Genomic DNA, 24,571 nt, shown 5'->3' on the forward strand with positions numbered 1-24,571 from the left:
GCCTCGTGGGCAAATGCCCACATGTGAGGGGTGTAAAAAAGGGGCACAGGCATTACAGGTTTTTACAATTTCCCGAGCCTGATGTCGAGGGATTTTAAATCGCTGTTGTAATGTTTTAGAATTTACATGATATTGACGGTGAAATGCCTGTGCCTGTTGCATTTGAGTAAGAGAAAAAATCATATGTATCTTGGTGAGTTTATCTACTAGATCATTTCCATATGTAATAGGGCCAGGTAATCCAGTATGTGCCCTAACGTGCTGGATAAAGAATGGTGTCTTTCTTAAATGTATATAAATCTGGATTTGGCTAGCCATAGAATGAATAGGAGTATGTAAAGAGAGTTGACCCGCGCATTCAAGCGATCTAACCAGATTAACCACATATTGTGAATCTGATAATAAATTGAAAGGAGAAGAAACTCTCTTAAAAATTTCTAAAACAATATTTAATTCAACCAGTTGTGGAGAGGTATGTGAATATTGGATGATAACAGGATCGCTTCCCTCTATTAGGTAGGCCCCCACACCAGTTTTGGATCCATCAGTAAAAATGTTAATTGCATTAGCTACAGGTTTGTTTTTAGTGACCAATGGGAAAATGAGAGGATGTTCCAGAACAAAATGTAACAATGGATCTTTGGGAAGATGATTGTCTATTTCACCACTGAAAGAGCACATAAGTATAGCCCAATCATCAATAGTGGCTACCAGCGTTTGTACTTGCAGAGCAGTGTACGGTACCACCAGCTTATCGGGCGTTCTGCCAAAGTGTTGGATGCACTGCTGAATGGCTTTAAGGGCAAGGCTTGCTACACTGGTGGGATAATATTCAACTACCTTTTGAGGGGAGACTTTGGGGTGAATCCAAAGAAGGGGTCCTTGTTGCCAAAGAACACTAGTAGGCTGTTTTTCAGTGGCCAGGATACAAGCCCATAATGGCTGTCCAGGGGTCACTCGACGGAGAGACGCTTTCGTAAGTGCTTGTTCTACTAATTGTAACGCATGGCGGGCCTCATCGGTAAGGACGCGAGGAGAATCTAATTGAGGATTGCCTACGAGCAGATTACATAAAGGTTTCAAGGCATGGTTAGGAATTTGTAAAAAGGGTCGAACCCAATTAATGTCTCCCAACAGTTTTTGGAAATCATTGAGGGTTTTTAATTGATCAGTGCGGATGATTAATTTTTGAGGCAGGACTGCATGGGGGAGAACAATGTTGCCAAGAAAGTGTATATTTTCTCCTCTTTGTACCTTTTCTGAGGCGATGAATAATTGATGAGTTTCCAAAATCTTTACAAGGTGACAATAAACCTCCTCAAGTATGGAGGGATTTTTTGTGGTTAACAAAATGTCATCCATGTAATGAATACACCGAATTTCTGGAAATTTGGTTTTTACGGGCTCAAGAGCACTATTTACATATAATTGACAGAGGGTAGGGCTATTGGCCATTCCTTGTGGGAGGACCACCCATTCATATCTACTGTCAATTTCCTCTTGATTAATAGAGGGAACAGTAAAAGCAAAACGAGGAGTATCCGCAGGATTTAAAGGGATGGAGAAAAAACAATCTTTTATATCTATGCTGATAAGTGGCCACTCCTTCGGAATAGCAGAGAGGAGTGGAAGCCCTCGTTGGACTGGCCCCATAATCTGCATTTGGCTATTTATGGCTCGGAGGTCGTGTAATAACCTCCATTTTCCAGATTTTTTCTTTATCACAAAAATCGGGGTATTCCAAGGAGAGGTGGATGGCCGGATATGGCCTAACTGTAATTGCTCTTGTACTAATTTCCTTGTTACTTCAAGCTTTTCACGGGAGAGAGGCCACTGAGGAACCCATACTGGATCTCCCGTCTTCCAGGTAATGGGAATTGCCTCCTCAGTGGCTACTGCACAAAACCCAGTTCCTCGCGACCACTCTTTTCTTTAGTAGGAATTGGGCTTTTACGTCCCTGGAGGTGTTTTCCCAGCCCGTAGGAAGGGTGGTAGCCCTGGCGAAGGAGAATATTATGGGCTTGGGGGAAATAAGATGTATTTTGTAAGGAATATCCCATGTCCACTAATAAATCTCTTCCCCAGAGGGAAACTGGCAGCTCCAGCACATAGGGTTCAAACTGCCCCTTATGTCCCTCCTGATCTTTCCAATGTAAAGCCCTAGCACTGAGGTCAGGGGTTTTAGCATAACCCAAACCTCTAAGTTCTCCGGTAGCCTTTTGAGTGGGCCATGAAGATGACCAATCTTTACAGGCGATGACACTTTTATCTGCCCCAGTATCTAAAAGTCCTAGGATTTGCTTGCCTTCCACGTCCAAGGTTATCAAGGGACGAGTTCCCATATCAAAGGCAAGAGATATTAACTCATTTCCTGAAGAACCGAACCCACCAATACCGCGTCGTCCCTCTGCTGAAGGAAACATACCATGTAGACTGGGAAGCAAAAGTAACTGTGCCACTCTATCCCCAGGGGAAATGGCAACGATACCCCGGGGCGCTGAAACCATCACTTTGATGATACCGGTATAATCCTCATCTATAACCCCCGGATGGACTACAAGTCCTTTCATGGTAGAGGAAGACCTTCCAAAAAGTAAGCCAACAGAATTAGGTGGCAGAGGACCTTGAAAATCTGTTTCAATAATTTGAACCCCCATTTGTGGCGTTAATACCAGCCTGGAGGTGGCACAGAGGTCCAATCCTGCCGAACCTGGAGTGGCTCGCCGGACTGTTCCGGAGGCTGTAAATTGGGCCACTGAGGTGGCTGTGTCTCCATGGCCCCATACACCTGAGGGTTCCCATATTTTTGTGGGCCCTGGGAACGAGGGCCCGCCCTCCCGTTTTTTGTCTGAGTATTTGATGATTGCTTTCCAGTATAGGGCAAGGGGTTGCCATCGATATCTTTAACCGAACGGCACTCAAAAGTAGGATGCCTTCCTTTTCTACATCGACGACAATACTCAAGAGGAGAAGGATAAGATTGGGACGCCCTACACTTAGGACAATCTCGTTTTAAGTGTCCTGTCGCTCCACAGGAAAAACAATTGCCATTTTTGGTACTATTCTTACTTTGTTGTCCGGAGGCCTGTATAATGGCTGCAGCAAGTCCTGAATTGGTTAAGGGTCCTCCGAGTTCCCTGCACACCTTCATCCACACCTCTAGGCCTTTATGTTTGTAAGGAGTGATGGCCTGTCTGCATTCTTTAGTGCATTGCTCATAGACCAATTGTTTAATGAGCGGCATGGCCGCGTCAGAATCCCCAAAAATTCTTCCCGCAGCCTCTACTAGACGGGCAACGAAGTCTGAAAAGGGTTCAGTCAATCCTTGAGTAATCTTTGTAAGGTTACCAGATACCTCTCCTTTGTTAGGGAGGGCCTTCCAGGCCTGGGTAGCGAGTCTGTTGATTTGTTCATACACCTGTTGTGGATACCCAAGCTGTTGATTAGCAAATCGTCCTTGGCCCATCAGCATGTCTATATCCCAGGCTGAATTTCCTGCTGCTCGATTACGTGCAGCTTGTTCAGTGGCATATTCTATATAATAAGCTTTCCAATCCAAATATTGGCCAGGATTTAAGGTGGCCCTAACCAAATTTTGCCAGTCTCCTGGGGTCATGGCATAGCGATGTAAACTCTCTATTATTGCTATAGTGAAAGCAGCTGACGACCCATATGTGCGAACTGACTCTGCGAGATGCTTAACTATTTTAAAGTCCAAAGGCTCATGATAACGATTTCCCCCCTCCTGCAGCTGGAAAACTGGGAAAGCTTGATTTGCTAAAAAAATTCCCGCATCTCTCCACATCTGACTACTAAAAGAGACACCTTCTCCTGCTCTGGGCGCAGAAGGGTTATACGGAGGAGGCGAAATTTCCTCTTTAATCAGTTCAAAAGCTTTCACTTGTTTACAAATGGCCTCTAATTCCTCCTCAGATTCATCCTCCCCCTCTGACTCTGAATCCTCCTCACTGGCCACTTTAGAGGAAGTTGAACGTTCCTCTTTTACACCGTCTAAAGCTGCCTGGCCCTCCTGCACAAATTTTCTAAAGCGCCTTTCTTCCAAACAGGCACGAATCAGCCGACAAAGCGGCCGAGTCCCTCCTGTGACAATACCTTGTTCTTCGGCGCGTTCTACGTCTCTTCCCAATTTATCCCAGCTTGCCAAAGAAAGATTCCCTGATACTGTAAACCATGGCGCTACCCTATCTATTTGTTCGAGAAAATCTTGTATTGTCTTGTCCCTAAGCTTTAGGCCTCTACTTTTCAACAAAGCTTTCAATGCTTTATGCAATGGGTGAGATGGACTATTTCCCATCTTGTCGAATCAGGACCAGCCCGATTCTCTAACTTACTTACACTAAAAAATATCCTCCTTAATGGAGCCCCCTTTGATCGGGGAAAATACAGCGCTGTTCCTCGCTTTTCCGCGAGCCTCGCTTATCCGCGAGCCTTATTTACTAAATATCCTCCTTAATGGAGCCCCCTTTGATCGGGGAAAATAACCCTCCGTAAACGGAGCCTCCTCCTCCCTTTTCGGAGTCAAGGAGTACTTACCAGCCGGCTGCCCTGGACTGCCGAGGTTCTGATCAAAGCGAAGGTCCCCGTACGGGCCAACCACTTGTCGCGCGCAGTGACGACTCTTACACGATCTTCCTCAAGCAGTTTTATTACCCCAGGTTCTTGTACAGTTCCCGCAAATCTTCTTCCCGTAAATCTTCTCTTCTCTCTCTTTCCCCCCAGAAATCTTCCCCTTATATAGAGCCCAACAGCCAATCAGCAGACTGTTCACGTGCACAACTCATGGCAACAGCCAGTCCATTGGCTGTTGCCCTATGGCATGCGGTGTTCCCGTGTATCTCATGCTCTTGTCGTCACTTCCTGAAAGCTGTTTACCACCTAAGTGCTCTGGGGAAGATTTCCGCTCAGCGCCATCTTAGCTCTCGGACTTACTGGCTGATGGGCGGGGCCCGTCACAGTTTGAGGCCAGCTTTGGTAACTTAGTGAGACCCTGTTTTAGAACAACAACAAAAAATAACTCAAGAAATCAGACTTCATTTACTTGAGGATGATGGCACAGTTTTGTTCTTTTCTAACTAAACTGACTTGAAATGACCTGAAAATGAAACAGCAACACAAAAACCCTGCTCATTTTGAAAATTTGGGCAAATATTTATTTATTTATTTATTCATTCATTCATTTAACAGGAATTGTTCTACCTTGGAGCTACACCTCCAGCCCTTTTTATCTTATTTCAAAGCAGGGTCTCACTAAGTTGCCACGGGTCTTACTACATTGCTGAGGCTGACCTTGAACCTGTGATCCTCCTATCTTAGCCTCCTACATACTGGGATTGCAGGTATGTGCCACCGTGCCTGGGTTGATTATGGGCAGCTATTTAAATAGTGTTCTAAAAATCCCCAAACTGAGTGTGTTTGTTCTTTATCACACAAAAGGATTGTAGGAAAGAAACGTTTTAAAATTTAATAAGAAAGGGGAAGGGAACGGGGTAAAAGCGAGATGCAGCCCTCTAAAATGAGATTAGTATGGCTCGTTTAGGTACTTGGGGGTGGACTTTATTCATTCATTTATTTACTGCCTATGACACTTGGATTGAAGCCAGGGGCCTTCTACCTCTGAGTAACACCCACAGACCTTTTTATTTTGTTACTTTGAAACAGAGTCTCACTGAGTTGCAGAGGCCCTGCTGAGTTGCTGAGCCTGGCCACAAACCTCAGCTCCTTCTGTCTCAGCCTCCCGCGTACTGGGATTGCATCCGTGTGCCACGATGCGCAGCTAGCAGTGGGCTTCAGCTGCCCCATTTGGGCAGTAGCTACTCTTTAATCTGCATATTCCCCTTGGTTTCTAAGTCAGATAACGAGTGAAATCTTGGAGCGTGCCTTCCCAGTGTTGGCTCTCCCACTCCTAGAAAGCAAATAATAAACACTGACTGGTTTGAATCCGAATTTTGAAATGAACACTCTGTGGCCCTTAAAAGTGTGGAAGTAGGAGGAGTCAGGTGCAGTGGCTCTACAACTTAGTGAGACTGTGTTTTGAAATAAAAAATAAAATAGGGGTGAGGGCGTAGCTCAGAGGTAGAATACCCCTGGGTTCAATTCCTAGCACTACGAAAGAAAGAAAAAACAACAACCAACCAACTAAACAAACAAAACCCAAAAAACATGGGAACAGGGTAGTTTCAAAGGTACCAAGAGTTGGGAGTAGAGATGATACAACCTCATCCACCTGTCTTTACGCCTTTTCCTCCTTTGTGATTTTAGCCAAATTTCAGTTCTCTTTCCCTAAAACCTCAAGAGAACATTTAAGAGTGCATTTATGCCAGGCATGATGCACATGCCCGTGATCCCAGTACTTGGGAGTCTGAGACAGGAGGGTTGTAGGTTCATGGCCAGTCTCAGCAATGTAGCGAGGCCCTGAACGACTGAGTGAGACCTTGTTTCAAATTAAAAAAAGAAAGAAGGAAAGAAAGAAAGAAAGAAAGAAAGAAAGAAAGAAAGAAAGAAAGAAAGATGGACTAGGAGGGCGTAACTTAGAGATAGAATTCCCCTGGGTTCAATTCCAGTAACTAACACACACACATGCACACACACACGCACACACACACACATGCACACGCACACGCACAAACACACATGCACACACACACGCACACATAGTACGTTTATTTGCAAGTGCCAGAATGAGCAATGGCAATTTAAGCCACCAGATCTTGACTCACCTCAAGCAATGAGCAGAGGGGCTCCCACTTCGTCGGCCCACAGCATCCTTAAGGACCAGGTGCTTTCGGTCCTTCCGCCCTGTTTTTTGTGCTTGTCAGTAGCAGTTAGTTAGCGGGTGGCCGCCACAGCTCCAGGCTGCGGATCAATAGTGGCTTAGGTGCCTTTAAGCTCCTTTTGTCCTGGAGCAAAATCCTTTCCAGAAGCCTCCAGCATCGGGGAGGTTTTCAGAAGGGATTCTGGGAGATGTTTCTGTGCTCTTAAAAAGAACTCCAGAGACTAGACGGGATGCTTGGAGCCATAGCAGCCACACTGTGACTTGAGCAAGAAAAGGAAGAGCTAGAAGTTGGACCACAGAGACCACACGTGCACTGCTGAGTCCCGCAGACCTGGGGCATGGGCATGTGGTGCCCTAATCAATACTTTGTACGAGGATCCTGGATGATAAATCCATGCGCTTTCGACTCCTGCGTGAGTTGGGGTTTTCTATTATTACCATTCGGAACATCATGGCCGATGAAGGATGGTCTTTAACCTGCTTTGTAATATTATCTTTGGTCTCTTTTCCTGCCTGTTCATTTACATGGAAAGTAATTTTTGTGGGCATATCAGATCACTCTAAGGGGGGGCGATGTTGTTAAGGACTTTGGATAGTGTATGCAAATGACACAACCAGGAATCCACACATTTAGCTTTCTTTTATGGTAATCTTGCGGGGTATCTGCTCGGAATTAGCCCCTTCCTAGTGTGGGTTACAGAGCACATTTGTAAGGATCACTTCATATCTTTAAGAAACAATGACGGCAGGGCTGGCCATTTCTGTTGGCCTACGGTGGTGTTTCTGTGTGTGTTTCTTCTGCTTAGGAGGTTTCTGAGGTTGTCATTCATTGGGGCTTAATATCTTCCTTTGTAATCCTCCAGGAGCCTTTGGCTCTCTGGCAGCAGACCCTCATAGGGGCCAGCGTGCATGGAAGTGGAGTAAGCTACTGGAAACGGCAGCATTTGGGAGCACCGGAGGTTTCTGAATGAGCCGAACATATTCCTGAATTTGTGAAGAAAAGTTAAACGATTTAATGGCAACCTTGGCATTAATGAATTGGGCATCAAAGATTCAGGTTTAAAAAAAAGACAGAATGTAGAATGATAGTTTTTATATTTTTATTTCATTGATATAATCTTTAAAAACTAAGTCTGAGTCTTTTTACATCATTTCTACCATGGCTAACATTCTCGCCGCTGCTTTATTTTTAGTTGGGGTTATATAAGGGCTTATCGAATCAACACATATTTATTGGATGAATTTGCTGATTTGCTAGTTAGTGCTGGTGTTCACAGAATTAGGGCTTAACCCATGCTGTCAGAGAGCATGGCATCCAGAATGGATGGGAGAAGCATGATTCTATTGCAAGGTAAAGCGTGGTGTTTGCAAGCACACCCGTAATGATGAAAGCACGCAGGGTGTACACGTCGGATTCTGGCTGGACGCGGTAGTGTTTGAGAGGAGCCTCGGGGAACCAAGCTGCACTTGCTTGTTTACTGCTTTGTTTTCTACTGTGTAGCGTGTTTATTGTAACAGTTCTTAAAAATGTGAGTATATGACAAAAGTCCTTGCAATTCTGCTATTCAAAGGTTAGGAAAGCTGAGCCGGGCTGGTAATCCCAGCATTCAGGAGGCTGAGACCCAAGGATCGTGTTTGGTGGACAGCCTCAGATACTTAGTGAGCCCCTCTGCAACCTAGTGAGACCCTGTTTCAAAATAAAAAGAATAAAAAAAAAATAGGGCAGGGGGTGTAGCTCGGAGGTGAAAGAAGAAAGGAAGAAAGGAAGAAAGAAGAAAGAAAGGTAAAACTTCCTTTGTATTCAACTTTTGGTGTATCAAGTGGATATATTTCCAGTATTTTTTTTCCTACACATACACACATGTATTTAAATAATAGAGCTAGGTGTGGTGGCGCACACCTGTGTTCAGTCCTGGGGAGGCTGAGACAGGAGGGTCGCAGGTTTGGGGCCAGCCTCAGCAACTTAGCGGGGCTCTCAGCAGCTTAGGAACACCCTGTTCCCAAATAAAAAATAAAATAGGGCTGGGGATGTAGCTCAGATAAAATATCTTTAGGTCCTATTGCCAGTACCATAAGATAAAATAAAATCCATAGGATGATGCAGGTATGCTTGGAAGCCTCTTTCCCCCTTAACATTGTCTGAGATTTTTTTCCAATATTGAGGCTTTTTTTAATTAAAATGTTTAGCAGCTAGGTGATATTCCACTGTATGGCTCTACAAAATGTAGTTGCCATATTAAACCTTCTTTATTTTCTAGTAGTGTTTTGTTGCACTGATCACCTGTCTAGAACTCGATGGACAGGTGCAGCAAAGCCCTTGTGACTTCAGGGATGAAGCCTACTGGAAGACAGTTTATTAAGAACCAATGCAAAGCTGGCCCAAAAAACAAAAAACAAAACCCAAACAATGCAGTTCAATCTCTGTTCTTTTGGTGGGGGTGGGGAGGCTCTGTAGCTTGAAGCCAGGGCCTCATGTGTGCTGTGTACACCCTCTGCCCCTGAGCTATATTCACAGACTCTATGGTCTTTTTTGGGGAGAAGGGAGTAGTACTAGGAATTAAACCCAGGGGCATCCTACCCCTGAGCTATATCGAGTCCTTTTATTTTGAAACAGGATCTTGCTAAAATTGCCGAGGGTCTTGCTAAGTTGCTGAGGCGGGCCTTGTCTCACCCTCCCAAGTACTGGGATTACGAGCTGTGCCACCATGCCTGCCTTCTATCTGTGTTCTTTAAACGATCTTTTTCCTCCCTTAGAAAAATGTCCATGGGGAACATAGCAGGAGATTAGTCCTTAGCTGTGGGAAAAGATAAAAAATGTTAATTGTTTAATGGCAAGTGGAATCCTGAGATACACATTGTGGATTCTAAACTTGCTTTTATAAAAGTCCTTGAGATCAGCATTGTTTTTTCTATGATTTGAAAATCTAGAGAGCCCTAAGCTCTGCAGGTAATTTAACAAACGGCTACATTTCTCCTTAAGGGAAAAATGAGTTGAGATTGCTTCTAAAGGAAAGTACATGTGTTTTTATTTTTTAAAATAACAAAGTAAAATAGGCTTTTTTTGGGGGGGGGGTGTAGTTCCATGAGTTTCAACATACACACTGATTTGTAGAACCAACTCCACAATCTTGATGTGGGACATTTCTTTTTTTTTTTTTTGCGGGTCTGGGGATGGAACCCAGGGATGGAAACAGGGTCTCACTAAGTTGCGGATGGCCTCACTAAGTAGCTGAGGCTGTCCGCGAACCACGATCCTCCAGTTTCAGCCTCCCGAATGCTGGGATTACAAGCGTGAGCCACCATGCCCGGCTATGTGGGACATTTCTATTACCTTAAAAACAACAACAACTACTACTACTACTACTACGCCTGCCTTCCTTCCTTTCCTCCTCCTCCCCCTCCCCCTCCTCCTCCTCCTCCTCCTCCTCCTCCTCCTCTTCTTCCTCTTCTTCTTCTTCTTCTTCTTCTTCTTCTTCTTCTTCTTCTTCTTCTTCTTCTTCTTCTTCTTCTTCTTCTTCTTCATTTTTCCCCCTAGTACTGGGGATTGAATCCAGAGGCATTCTATCACCGAGCTCCACCCCACCACTGATTTTTATTCTTTATTATTATTATTATTATTATTATTATTATTATTTTATTATTTTTTGGTGGTGCTGGTGGTGGTACCCAGGGGCTTTCTACCTCCAGGCTATACTCCCAGACCTATCTTATACTTTATTTGGAAACAGGGTCTCACTAAGTTGCTGAGAGCCTAAGTAGCTGAGGCTGGCTTCGAACCTGTGCGATCCTCCTGTCTCAGCCTCCCAAGCGTGGGGATTACAAGCATGCACCTCTGTAGCTGAGGGGTCTGTGGTGTGGGCCTTCACAGCATGTCGGTCTCTTCACCTGCAAAGGGACATCTGGGCTGTTTCCAGTGTGGGACAACTATGAGTGGAGAGGCTGTGGAATCAGAGCTGCTGTAATTTTTACACAGAGGTTTAGATGTGGACATAGTTTTGACTTCTCACAAGTAGATACCCAGAAGCACAGTCTATGTCAGCACTTGGAATTGTCTGTATTTCTTTAAGCCTTTTTAATTGGGTATAGTGGTATCTTGTTATGGTTATATTTGTTTTTTTAAAAACAACAACAACAACAAAATACTGAGAACAGTTTTAAAATAAGAGTCTTAATGAAGACATGCCTAAATAGCTTCCTGGAATATCTAGCACAGGCTTACAGAGTTTTGTCTTCTGCCCATTTTTTTTTTTAAATGTTGATTCAAAAAAGCAGTGTGTATGTAAGAGCCCAGAATGTACCACCATCAGCAGGAAGTAAATGTAAGATCTCACCTATGTAGGGGTCATCTCAAAGACTGATAGATAAAAAGGTTTAGTTTCAGCAACTATTTTATTGGCTTCTACATAAATAGGCAATGATAATAAATGTATCAAATGTATTAATAAATATATTTATTATACAGCTACAAGGCAGTACAGATGTGGAGAGAAAGTCTAGGCATCTGTGCATGTGCTGGCTAGCTACTGCTGCAGGACAAATTTAATGGCTTTAAACAACAACAAATGTTCCCTTTTGCAGTTTCTGTGGGTTAGGACTTCGGGAGTGGTTAAGTGAGCAGTTCTGGCTTAGTGTTTGCCATAAAGATTTTGGCTGGGGCTGTAAGAGATCTTCTGCCAAGGAACCCTGTGGGCGCCACAGTCAGGGTACTTGAGCATCCTCACAACATGGTGGATAGCTTTTCCCAGAAGATCTATGAGAAAAGCATGGTAGATAGTGCCAGAACATTGATAGAGTAGTGTTGAAAGTCATACACTGCCACTCGCACAGTGTTCTTGGTCACAGTGGCCAGCCACGATCCAGCGGGGATGGCTGCATGGAGGGTGGGTGGCAGGAGGCAGGAGGCATGGGGCGCCATCCTGGAAACTGTCTGTGGAACCCATGAGGGGCTCAGCTCCTGGCTCTGCTGTTCACAAACGCTGTGGTCTAGAGATAATAATTTCTTTTCTTCTCTTTCCCTTCCTTTCCTTTTCTTTCTTTTCTTTCATGCTAGGGTTTGAAGCCAGGGCCATCTTACCTCTGAGCTACACCCACCAGCATTTTTTATTTTGAAACAGGGTCTCCCCAAATTGCCGACAGTCTCACTAAGTTGTTGAAGCTGGCCTCAAACCTGCCTGTCTCAGCCTCTCAAGTACTGAGATTACAGGTGTGCACTACTGCACCCAGATAAGGTGTTTCCCTTCTAAGTCCCAGGTTCCTCTCCTATTTTTAAAAATGGTGGTAGTACCACTGCAATAGGAAACATGAGTTCCAAATAACTGCATTATAAATGTTCGGTGGAATTGGCATTTTTAAAGATTAGAATTTTGGAGATTTGGGATTTCTTCTGGAAATTGAAGATAACATATAATAAGGGACGCTAGCAATTCATAAAAGGCCTGTAAGTGGAAGCCGTTGGTAGCTGTCATTTGTGCTACTAAATTATGAAGTATTTATTTATTTATTTATTATTTTTTGCCGGTCTGGGGATGGAACCCAGGGGCATTTGACCTCTGAGCTCCACCCCCTGTCCAATTTATTATTCTTTATTTTGAAACCGGGTCTCACTGAGTTGCAGAGGGCCTAAGTAGCTGAGGCTGTCCGCGAACCGCAATCCTCCAGGTCTCAGCCTCCCAAATGCTGGGATGACAAGCGTGCGCCACCACACCCGGCTAAATTATGAAGTATTTAATCTTAACTGCGCTGAACATATAAACTGAGACAAACATATTAAAGAATAATAAACATTTTTTGGTATTAGGGATTGAACTCAGGGCCCTGCTCCTTCTGAGCTGCACCCCCAGCCCTACTTAACTTTTTATTTTGAAACAGGATCTCGCTAAGTTTCCACACACAGGCTTTGAACCTGCGATCCTCCTCTCTCAGCCTCCCAAGTACTGGGATTACAGATGTGCGCGCCATGCCTACTGACATTGTAATGTTATTTCTAATAAAGTTCTTGATCAGGTTCCTTTCACTTTCAGAGTCCGTATATGATTTTAATTTCTTCCCAGAAGGGGGGCAGCCAATCAGCGTAAATTAGCAAAGACCAGATTCCTCATCTGTGCTTGTTCTCAGATCTTTATTTTTAGAAATTGCTTCGAGTAAGAAATATGTAGCATGTAGTCTGCTGGGCTGCGAGGCAGTATTGATGCGCTTAGCGCGTCAGTGGAGCAGCAGCAGAGGCTCTCTGCGCTACGCTCCTGCCTCTTATAGAGAGTTCAGAAAACACTGGCTTGTAACAGGAGCTATAAAATGCCCAAGTCAGCACCCTTGGACTTTGCTGGAGTAGTCAAGAAAGATTTCCGGTTTTGGAGTATTGGTCACGTGGGATAATTTAACCCTGTTTTACTGTAACCGATAACAAGGGTAGTTGAAAGAAATCTGGTGTCTTAGCTGGGCACGGGTGCACACCAATACTCCCAGGACTGAGGCTGAGACAGGAGGATCTCAGGCTTGAGGCCAGAGCACAGTAACTTAGCAAGACCCTGATTCAAAATAAAAACATCAGAAAGGGCTGGGAGTGTAGTTCAGAGGTAGAATGCCCTTGGGTTCAATCCAAGAAAGAAAAAAACGGCTCTGGCATTTTTGTTCCATTTTCCTCGCTGGCCTCCTCTGTCTTGTCCCGCCCCTGTGGCCTGCCTCCCGGGCTGGTCTAGGCCAAGTTCTTAAAGAGGCTGCCGCAGCCTCCTGCTCACTTTTTTTTTTTTTTTTAGTAGCTCTTTTATTTATTTATTTATTTATTTATTTATTTTATTTGTGCACTGTATTCATACATCATAGTGGGATACAAACTTTTGTAGACATACATGCACACATCACCCAGTCAGCCCCCACCCGATCCCCACCCCATTCCCTCCCTCCCATGCTTGGCTTAGTGGTTGACATCTAGTATTATAGCAATTTATCCAAACTTAAAAATGATAATCTCACATAACAGTTTCATTTGTCTGATACCAAGCTTTTGATGACTTAAAGATAACATTTCAATATTTCTTTTTGCTTTCTTTCTTACCAGAGAATATTTTTTTTCTATTTTTTTTTAGGTGAAACTATCATATATTTATATATTTATTTTTCAGAAAAAAACTCTATCCAAATATGGAATATGGACTCTAGATACCCAAAACAATCTTGAAAAAGAACAAAGCTAGAAGATATATATTTTCTGATTTCAAACCATATAAAGCTACAATAATTGAAACAGTGTAGTACTATTCTAAAGGCAGATATATAAACCATTGGAGTTAAATAAAAGCCTAGAGCTAAATTCTTCCCTATATTGTCAAGTTATTTTTGACAAGGTTTCCACGAACATTTGGTGGTAGAAATAATAATATTTTAACTAAATATTGTTGAAACATAATAATTACATGGAAAAGAATAAAGTTGGACCCTTACCTATCCCATATACAAATATTAACTCAAAATAGATAAAAGACCTAAATATAAATCTTAAGACTATAAACTTTTAGGAGAAAATCTGGGTCATAAAACCTCACAACACTGAAATTGGCAGTGATTTCTTGGATATGATTTCAATGGCACAGGCAACAGAAGAGCATACAAAGTCCCTAAAAAAAAAAAAATATTGTATATCCAAAGACAATGTAAACAGAGTTAACAGTTACTAATAGAATGGGATAAAATATTTCCAAATGCTATATCTGAAGGTATATTAATATTCCAACTAGACATCCTAAAAATTAACAACAATAAAGGCAAACAATACCATTTAGAGATAAGTAAAAGACTAACATAAGTAATGAATCTCCACAGATAACCAATCTTAGTTGACTGTTGGATGGAAACTCTTGTTTCTCTGGTTCTGGTATGTGTTACCTATTTCTTCTTTGTAGTTAATCTCTTTGAGTATTTTCCCTAGTGCTGGTTTTGAAGACATAAATTCCTTCAGTTTCTGTTTGTCATGGAAGCTTCTTATTTCTCCATCTAATTTGATAGAAAGTTTTGCTGGGTAGGAAATTTTTGGCTGGAAGTTGTTTTCTTTCAGAGTTTGGAATATGTTACTCCAAGCCCTTCTGGCTCTCATGACTTAGTTTGGGAAGTCTGGAGTGATTCTAATTGGCTTGCCTCTGAATGTCACTTGGCCCTTTGTTTTTGTTGCCTTTAAGATTCTCTGCTTGGCTTCCACATTGGTCATTTTGACAATTATGTGGCGTGGGGATCCTCTTCTCCGATCCTGTCTAAAGGGAGTTCTGTAAGTTTCCTGGACCTGTGTATCAACCTCTTGCTCTATGTTTGGAAAATTTTCTGCTATTACTTCCTTGAAGAGATTGTTGATCCCTTTGGTTTCACTTTCTTTTCCCTCCTCTATTCCAATTATTCTTAGGTTAGCTCTCTTAAAATGGGCCCATATTTCTTCAATGTCAGATTCTTGCTGTTGGATATTTTTTCCTAGATTAGAAACTATGCGTTCATTTTTGGAATGATCATCTTCTAAGAGCAAGATTCTGTTCTCCATGTGGTCTAACCGGTTGTTTGTGCTTTGAATTGAGGCCTTTACTTCATTAATTGCATCCTTTATCTCTTTTTGGCTCTCTCTGAGTTCTTTTCGAAGCATCTCTATTATTTCTACAGTTATTTTCCTGATTTGATCTTCTAGAAATCTCTGATTTTCTGTTTTATCGGGTTCTGATGTTGTGGGGTTGTGGGCATTCATTGCTCCAGTATTATTCCTCTTTCCCATGTTTTAGGAAGTTTGGGCCTTCTCTGGGTTCTTCCCTTGGGTCACTATGACTTCACTTAAGGTGTTCTGGATCTCGAGTCAGTAGTATCTCAGACCCCACTACTCCTTTACTGGGTTGTATCACAGAGTCTCCGACCCAGAGAGTCGATAGAGGCTGCTTTAGACTGTGGGGGGTGCCAGGTTGCATGTTCTCCTATGGTGTGATATCTCTGCCACCACCCCTCCCCCGCTGGGTCAAGTCCCAGGGAGTACAGTACTGGGATTTCTCCTCTGTGGCCCGCAATTTGACTCACTGTTCTTGAGTACGCAGATGTAGCTGTACCGGATTCGGTGAATTCTCTGCTGTTGCCGCCGGTGGCAATATGGCGCCGCTGCCACGCCCTCGGCCGTGAGGCTGCTGTATTTCTTTTTGGTTTTGAATTCCACTCTGAATCCCTGCGGCGTGTGCTGAGCTCATGACACTGGGAGCTTTAGATTTTACCTGCGCTGAAAGATCCCGCCTGGCTGTTCCGCAGCGGCTCACCTCGGCTTGCTGTAGCCGTCTGGAGAATTTGCCGCTGCCGCCGGCAGTATGGCGCTGCTGCCGCGCCCTCGGGCGTGAAGCCGGTTATCTCCTCTGTGGCTCTGAGCTCTGTTCTCAGTCCGCTTTCTCTCTGGAGCCTGGAGATTTTTTTGTTTCTCTGGTGATGGTGTTTTCTGGCTATGAAAGGCGCTGATTTTCTGGTAATGGAGATTGGTTGTTAGCGGGGCTCTTAAGCTCCGCTTGCTCACTGCTCATCTCCACACCCGCTGCTCCACACCTCTGCCGTCCACCTGGGCCCCGCCCCTCCTCCTGAGTCCTCCTCCACAGCTGAGGTCTACTCTGGGGTGCGCACCTGGACCTCCTTTAGCCTCGCCGTCTTACCTACTTATTTCCTTTGAGCACTTCTAAGTCCAAGGCTGAGCCGTGGATGTCATATATATATATATCTTCATTTAATCAGCCTAGCTGGTCTTCTTTCCTCATTTTGCCCAGGATAAAACAGGCACAGAGAGGTTCAATCACTTGTGTAAGGCCACCCAGCTTGACAGGGCTGGGGTAAGAAGCTTGGGGAGTGTTCTCTACTTATTGAAAACAATGTCCAGTTAAGTATTTGATACCTTTACTCTCCTGGAGCCTGGAAAAGTGCCCAGAATGTAGTAGGTGCTCAGCAAATATGTGTTAAAGATTAACCGTCTTGAGTGATAACGTTTATCACCATCTTTTACACGTCTTGTAACTGTAGCCTCTCTTGGCCTTCCTCAGGATACAGTTTGCTTTACTGCTAATGCTCTTTCTTGACCATCCTGTGCTTGGAGGTTGTACCTGTTACTTCTCTTGTGATTATACTCTTAGTTTGTTACTTGAAAGTTGAGCACAACTAGTCAGGGGTGGTGGCACATGCCTATAATCCCAGTACTCAGAAGGGTGAGACAGGAAGATCACAGGTTCGCAGCCAGCTCAGCAACTTAGCAAAACCCTCCTCAACTTACTGAGACCCTGTTTCAAAATAAAAACTAACATAGGGCTGGCAGTGTAGCTCAGAAGCAGATGCTTCCTGGGATCAATCCTCAATACCACAAATGAAAAAAAAAAAAGCACTTAAACTTGATACAAGTTATATACGTCTATGCACTGGGAAAAGGATGTATTATTTTTAGATAGAGCTAATAACAGTGGTTTTTATTTTCTTCTTTGAACTTTGCTGAATTTTCCAAGGTTCCCACAATGAATTTTTATTGCTTTTATATTAACAAGCTTGGTTACTTACACTGAGGAAATTAAGCTATTTTTTTTTTCAGAGATACATGGAAAGGAAAAACTTTTTAAAAACTTTCTTTGCCCCTGTGGATTAAGCTAAGCTCGCACATCTGCAGGCAATCATGTATGACATACTTTTGGCCACAGAACGTGGCATTGCAAATCCATCCCCACTGTACTTTTGAAACCATCTACTCAAAAGATCCCTTTCTGCATCTGCGTGATCAAGGCATGTGTACTACATTTGGGTGACAGGTGATTTTATTGGGCAGATAGGTTTCCAGTGGCATCTTTTTGAAACTTGTGGTTTGAACATTCAAGGTTGTGAGATCTGTCATCTGGACCAGTGGGGTGCTTTGGTTTCAGAATAATTCATGAGCAAGAGCCCCTCGGTGCCGTGGAAGACTAGTCATTCCCAAGTCTCAGAGACACACTTCAGAGCATGAGTACGGAGGCCGGGAGCCGTCGGGAAGGCTGAGACGTGGCCTGGGGACCGGTGGCCTCTCCGAGGCTTTTAAGTAACTTAGCAAGACTGCAGGGGATAAGAAACTGTCCTGATAGTATGATTCCTTTTATTTAAAAACTGGGCGTACATTGCTGTAGGAAGGACAGTTGGACCATGCAGATTGGCCTGTGACCACCTGTTGGAAAAAGAAAGGGCGTCGTCCCCGTTCACTGCCCGCTTACTTTCCCCAGCGTGGTCCAGTGCCTGGGAGTGTCCTAAGGCTGAGGAGAAAAACAAGACAAGGCCGTCTTCAAGGTGATGGTGAGGGAAACCCGATAATCCATCAACACCTGCTTCTTGGACATTGCTCAGAAGGGCATTAGGATGTAGAAAACGCCTTCTGGGTCATCATCTTTGGAGTCACGGTGCTGGGCAGGATGTTCTGTTCTGGCCGCCAGTTCTGCGCTGGTACTTGTGGTAGACCTTGTGCTTGGTTCTTGACATGTGAATTTTCTTGATCATTTATTTAGTCAATGAGGACTCTATCGTCTTCATTTCCCACAGAGGGAAATGGAGGCATGTATTGTTGGGTAACATGCCCAAGGTCACACCATTCATAGAGGAAATGAGATTTTCCCACCGTCCCCACTCTGGGGAGCTCGAGTTGGAATCTTCTAGGCCAGCTCCCCCACCGGCCTGGGAGAAGCAGTGATTCACCTGGCAAGCTCAGACTCGGATCCCTTTGTCACCTGCAGTTTTAAAAATTACTTTCAATTTAAAAAAATGCTCATTAAACATGAGTATTTAATTACTAAGCCTTCTGGTTCCCTTGCCAACTTTCATGCAGGGTAAGTGGCTGGACCCCCGGCCACGCAGGAGGCAGCGCAGGAACCTAGTGGATGTTGAATTGGCCACCAGGCAATCTCCTCATTGTTTTCTGCACTGCGATACCTTTGATTTTTTTCTTCTCCAAGGCATTTTTGGTAATGAGTATGGTCATACTGGTGTGTGTGTGTGTGTGTGTGTGTGTGTGTGTGTGTGTTTGTGTACCCATGTATGCATAGAACTGGGGGTTGAACCCAGAGATATTCTCCTTCTGAGCTACACCTCCAGCCCTATTGCACTTTTTATTTTGAAACAGGGTCTGGATAAATTACTGCGTGCTGACCTCGAACCTGGGATCCTCCTGTCTCAGCCTCCCAGGTGCTAGGGTTATAGGCATGTACCACCATGCCTGGTTCAGACATTTTTCTAAAATAAAACATCTTAACATAATTTTGTGTCTTGAAAATATTTTTTCTTCTTTCTTTTTAATTGCAAAAATAATAGGATCGTTTTTGAAATGCTAAAAAGCAAAGGAAAGTAATCAGGCAAAATCCACACATGAGCCTTTTTTCAAACACTTCACATCTGCCTCATTTAGCATTCTTTCCTCCTTTTTTTGTGGTACTGAGGATTGAACCTACAGGCATTTTACCTCTGAGCTACACCTCGGTCCTTTTTCACTTTTTATTTTGAAACAGTTTGACTAAGTTGCTGAAAGCCTTGCCAAGTTGTTGAGGCTATCCTCGAACCTGTGGTCCTCCTGTCTCAGTCTCCCAAGTTACCAGGATTACAAGCATGCACCACCATGCCTGGCCTTTATTTCATTTTTAAAAATTATTTTTTAGAGCAGCTTCAGGGTCTCAGCAAAACAGGACAGAAGTTAGTGACCATCTCTGGCTCTACGGCCCCCAAACCTCCCCTATTACCAACCTCAGGTACTTTCCTTAATTTTTACATTTTTTTACAGTGTTTTTTTTTTTTTTTTACCAGGTTTATAATATATTCTACATATGTTTCGTGGATTTCTTCCCTCAGTCATCCTTAAGTCAACACGATTAAGGTCAGAAGTCTGGGAAGGTCATTTCCTGTTGACCTTTCCTCAGAGGCAGGCAGCTCAGTTGGTGTGGAGGGAGGGGTCCCCTGATGACTTGCTCTTTGCATATTTATCATGTGGAGAGTTCCCAGAAAGAGTTGAGAAGAATTTCGGGCCTGGAGAGCTCCTTCCCTGCCCCCACCCTTTTCTTTTTTTCCATCACTTTTTTCTGAATGGCATTTTCGGGAAGAGGGTTTGGGATTCACTTAGCTATTGAGTGCCTGGCCCTCCTCGGGAGCTGGGAGCCGGAAGTGTGGCAGGAGGATTTCCAGAAGAGTCTTGAGTGTTAAGGGAGCACCTACATCAGACGAAAGCTTGGCAGGTAATACTCCTGCGGGCTCCACCGGTTTGCACGGGGTGGAGGTGGGGTTTACAGTGTGGCGGGAGGATTCCCCGGGGGTGGGAAGCCACGCCCACCTTTACAACCTCAGGGCAAGTGTCCTTCTCTTGTGTACCTGCAGACTGTGGCCTCTTTAATGCCCTCAAAGGCCCTGGCCCGTATTGTAGGTGTTGATTAAATCTTAACGAACGCATGAGGTTGAGGGGCCCTCTTGGAGTTTCTGGTAAAAGCACCTTGACCCTTTCAGTCTGAGCTGATCTCACAGCTATTGGACCCCTGTCTGTAAAAGCCTTGCATTTAGAGTCACAATTGGTGGCAAATCTAAATCTCCCTCCCCCCCAGACTGTTTATCTACTTACCTGCCCTTTAGCTTCTAATTCTCTATTTTTCTCAGGCACAGGCCAGGCTACCCTCTGGCACACTCAAAAAGTACTTTACCAACATTCTTGCAAGCCAGGAGCTACAAGATTAAAAAACAAATACCCAGTTCGAGAAGGAGAAATGCTTCTTTGGTACCATGATATCATGCATTAGTGGCTTCTAAATTAAACTTAGCGTGACCTTTCTAGACACCCCGTGATTACCCTTCCTTAGTGTAATTCCGAGTAAATTGCTGGATTGCCTCTCTACCTTTCTAAGTCTTGCTGCTGGCGAGAGAGGTCGCGTTGAAGGCTGTGGGGGACAGGCGGGGCGAAGGGCTCGGGGGACTGGCCGATGGGTGTTCTTCCGCCATCAGTGTTGGTTGGTGGCCTTGGTATGGTACTTCGAGCCAGGTGGAAGTCCAGTGAACATCTGGGTTTTGTGTACCTGAGAGCCACAGGGCAGTGGTTCCAAGACCGCCCTTCTAACGAGATGGATAGGGACGTTTTTGTTCTAGAATGAACAAGTCCAGGAGTCTGGGGCACCCTTGGTGGGTTCCCATGCAGACAGAGAGCTTTGAGTTTTTATTTTCCAATCTCTTGGCTCAAGAGTCTTTTGACTCGTCTTTGATGAAACAACAGGGCGGCACGTCTGTGACCTTCCCTTTGCTGTTTTACCTGCTGGTGGGAATCTGAAGAAACATTATTCGTCTTTTAGAGCACTTGAATTTTTAATACAAAGCGAGCTTCTGTTCTTAGTTGTTTAGAGAATTACACCGCACTATTCATTGCTGCTGTATTTTCTCCCTCTTCTCTGTGATCTGAGTGCACACTGGGAGAGCGTTGGGTCTCTGGGTTGGAGCCTGGGCTGGCGGGCTGAGCGGTTGGCCGGTTAGAATTGTCCAAGGTGACATACTAGAAACCGAGGTTGATTTATTGTGAAATGCAAGTGTTCAAGTGTGCTCTGAGTTTATCTTTTAAAAAAGTACTTTTGGATTGTACCATAATTTGGCATAGTGTACTGATACTAAAGGAAATGAAACTTTTTTTTTTTTAAAAAGAAAACATATCCCTGTTCCCAACGCTGTGGGGGAAAGGCTAAATAAACAGTGAAAGTAAAGTTACATGGGGAAAATTCACCCTACTTGAGAGAATAAACTTTTCCAGCACTTTGGCATCATTAATAACTCTTACTCATTAAAATAAGCCTGGTAGAACCTTAACATGATAATCTCCCATCATTTAGAAAACATCTTTTTAGAGATAAGTCGTGCAGAGACATTTACCCAAATGGCGGCAAACCCTCTTCTGTCTGGGACCTTGCTCTCTTCACGGTAATGCTCTCTGGAGATTGTTCCCTGGTGGTGGTGGTGAGCGACTTGGCTCTGAGTGTGAGAAGAGAGATGCCGTTAAATTATCTGTAGTTTTCATTACCACCAGGATTTAGGTGGCTTTGAATGCCTGGCAGGGATAAACGAGGCTGCAGTGAGTTTCCTTGCCATCGTGTCGTGAGTGAGATCAGTGGTCAAGGGGTCTACGTGTCTTTAACATCCATAGATACCGCCACGCTACCTTCCAGGAGTTTATAACCATTCGTTCATTGGCTTTCCAAACTCTTACATTGTGCTTGATGATAAGTCGGGTCCCTCCCCTCCCCTCGTGATCTCAGGGCGGGGACAGGAGGCGGAACCTTGGAAGCAGAGATATCAGGAGACCCCAGGTGCCCCGAGACATACTTGAGATCTTGAGACTACAGATGTTGCAGGAGAATCGGTATTCCCACGCTCAGTCCCACCCCCCAAAATACCGGTTTAAAAGCAAGATCATTTCCGGCCCGCTGTGTGGGCAACCTAGCAGGCCCATCAGGACTACTCCCAACTCTCCAGGCGGATGGCTCGTTGGTCCCTTCCCCCGACCGCTGACCCTGCCCCGAACCCTGAAGGTGCTGAATTCTTTCAGATTAAAGCAGATTTTTGTTACCTCGGTGGGTGCTTTGGCTCCTCCGTGGTCTCCCCAAACCCCCAGTTCAACCCTTCACTTACATTGTACAAGGGACAGTTTTATATGTTTTACAAATAGCTACTTGTTTAATCCTTGGAAAAGCATGTAAGGGAAAGGTCGTATCATTTTTATAATTTTTGTTTTTTAGTATTGGGGACGGGACATTCTACCTCTTAGCTACACCCCTACTCCTTCTTACTCCATTTTGAAACAGAGTCTCACTAAGTTGCTGAGGCTGGTCTCAAACCTGTGATCCTCCTGTGTCAGCCTTCAAGTACTGGATTATAGGCATGTGCCACCATGCCCAGCTCATTATCCTGTTTTGAGGAGACAAGAAAGACAGCTTAGGTGGTGTGTCTCCTGCCAGTGGTAGTGTTAGGATTTGAACTCAGGCAGTACGGATCCACTGTCAGCCTTTAATAACTGTATATCACTGCCTGTTACCAGCAAGGGCGGTTTGTTCCCAGCAATTTCAGATGCCTTCGCCATTTCTAATACGATCAATCAGATGCCAATTTTTCTTAATGGTCCTTTTCTTTCTTTCTTTCTTTCCTTCCTTCCTTCCTTCCTTTTTTCTTTTTGCAGTACTGGGGATGGAACCCAGGAACAGTCTACCTCTAAGCTACACCTTCAGCCTTATTTTTTATTCTTTATTTTGAAATAGGGTCTCACTGAGTTGCAAAGGGCCTCACTAAGTAGCTGAGGCTGTCCGCAAACTTGCGATCCTCCTGTCTCAGCCTCCCGAATGCTGGGATTACAATCATGCATCATGCTTGGCTATTTTTTTAGGGGAGGAATTACTGGGTATTGAACCCAGGGACATTCAACCTCTGAACTATACTTTTAGCCTTTTTAAATTTTTATTTTGAAGGAGAGTCTCAAGAATTCGGTTTAAAGGCATGCACCACCACACCTGGATCCTTTTTGCTTTTTTAAACTTAAATTTTTTATTCCTAGTTGAGATTGAACGTACTTTTTTGTTTGTTTTTTTGGAAACAGGGTCTCCTAAGCCAGTGCGGCTGGCTTCAAACCTGCGCGATCCTCCTTTCTCCGCCTCCCAAGTGCGGGGATGACAAGCGTGCGCCACCACGCCGGGCAAGATTGGACGTACTTTCAAATGTTGACAGACCATTTATGTTTTCTTGTCTTTCTGTCCCCTGCCCATTTGTATTCTCTGCCCATTTTTTTGTTTGGTTGTAAATTTTTTTTTTGTTGGTTGTAAATATTTTTCTTGTTCAAAGAAATGCTTCCACATTAATATGAATAAAAGTAGCGCTGCGTTGTGTTTATTTAAAATGCTTTCTCCTACTTTATAGTTTGCGTGTGGCACTGAGCTTTGTCAGTTTTTTTCTTTATGGTGTCTAGAAATTAAGTCATGTTTAAAGATATCTTCCACAGGTTTTATTTTTATTCTATTTGATTCTATTTTTGTGGTACTAGGGATTGAGCCCAGAGGCATTCTACTTCTGAGCTCCATCCTCAGCCCTATTTTTTTTTTTAATTTTTCTTTTGAAAAAGGGTCTTACTAGGTTGATGAAAATCTTATTATTTGCCGAGGCTGTCCTTGAACCTGCAATCCTCCTGCCTCGGCTTCCCAGGCACTGGATTACAAGTGTGTACCACCACGCCCGACAGCGCTTCCACAGCTGGAAAGCATTTTTTTTTAAATCTCGCATTTTCTTTTAGAACTTTATGTTTTATTTTAAAATCTATGTCTGCTGAAAGATTGACATAAGGATCTGGCTTTTTCTAGAAACGATGAGTAGTAATGATGTGCAGCTGTACAAGAATGAAACCCTGCTGGTAGATTAATATTTGTCGTCCTGCCCTTGAAGTAGACTCTGCGGTGGCTCCCAGCCGCTGAGCCGGGTCGTGCAGGTAACGTGACTGATTTCCCCTGTTGTCCAGTTTCCTCTGGAGTCAACGATTGTCTTCCTCCAAGTGCTTACCTAATTCTTTTCAAAGCTCTCGCCGGATGTCTAACTGTTCCTCCCGTCTCTTCAGATCCTCCACCCCACTCGGCCCCGGAGGAACGCTGGTCTGGAGGTCTTCTGGGCTTCCCACAGGGCCCGGGTTTCTCCTGGGCGGCGCAGGTCCTGGGCTCCTTTGCTTCTTGCTTCTGAAATCTGTCTCCTGTCTTGGTTTCCCGATTTTCTCCCTCGGCGTGTGGGCCAACAGATATTATGAGACCT

Source organism: Muscardinus avellanarius, assembly GCF_963383645.1.
Source record: "Muscardinus avellanarius genome assembly, chromosome: 2".
In the NCBI taxonomy this organism is placed as follows: Eukaryota; Metazoa; Chordata; class Mammalia; order Rodentia; family Gliridae; genus Muscardinus; species Muscardinus avellanarius.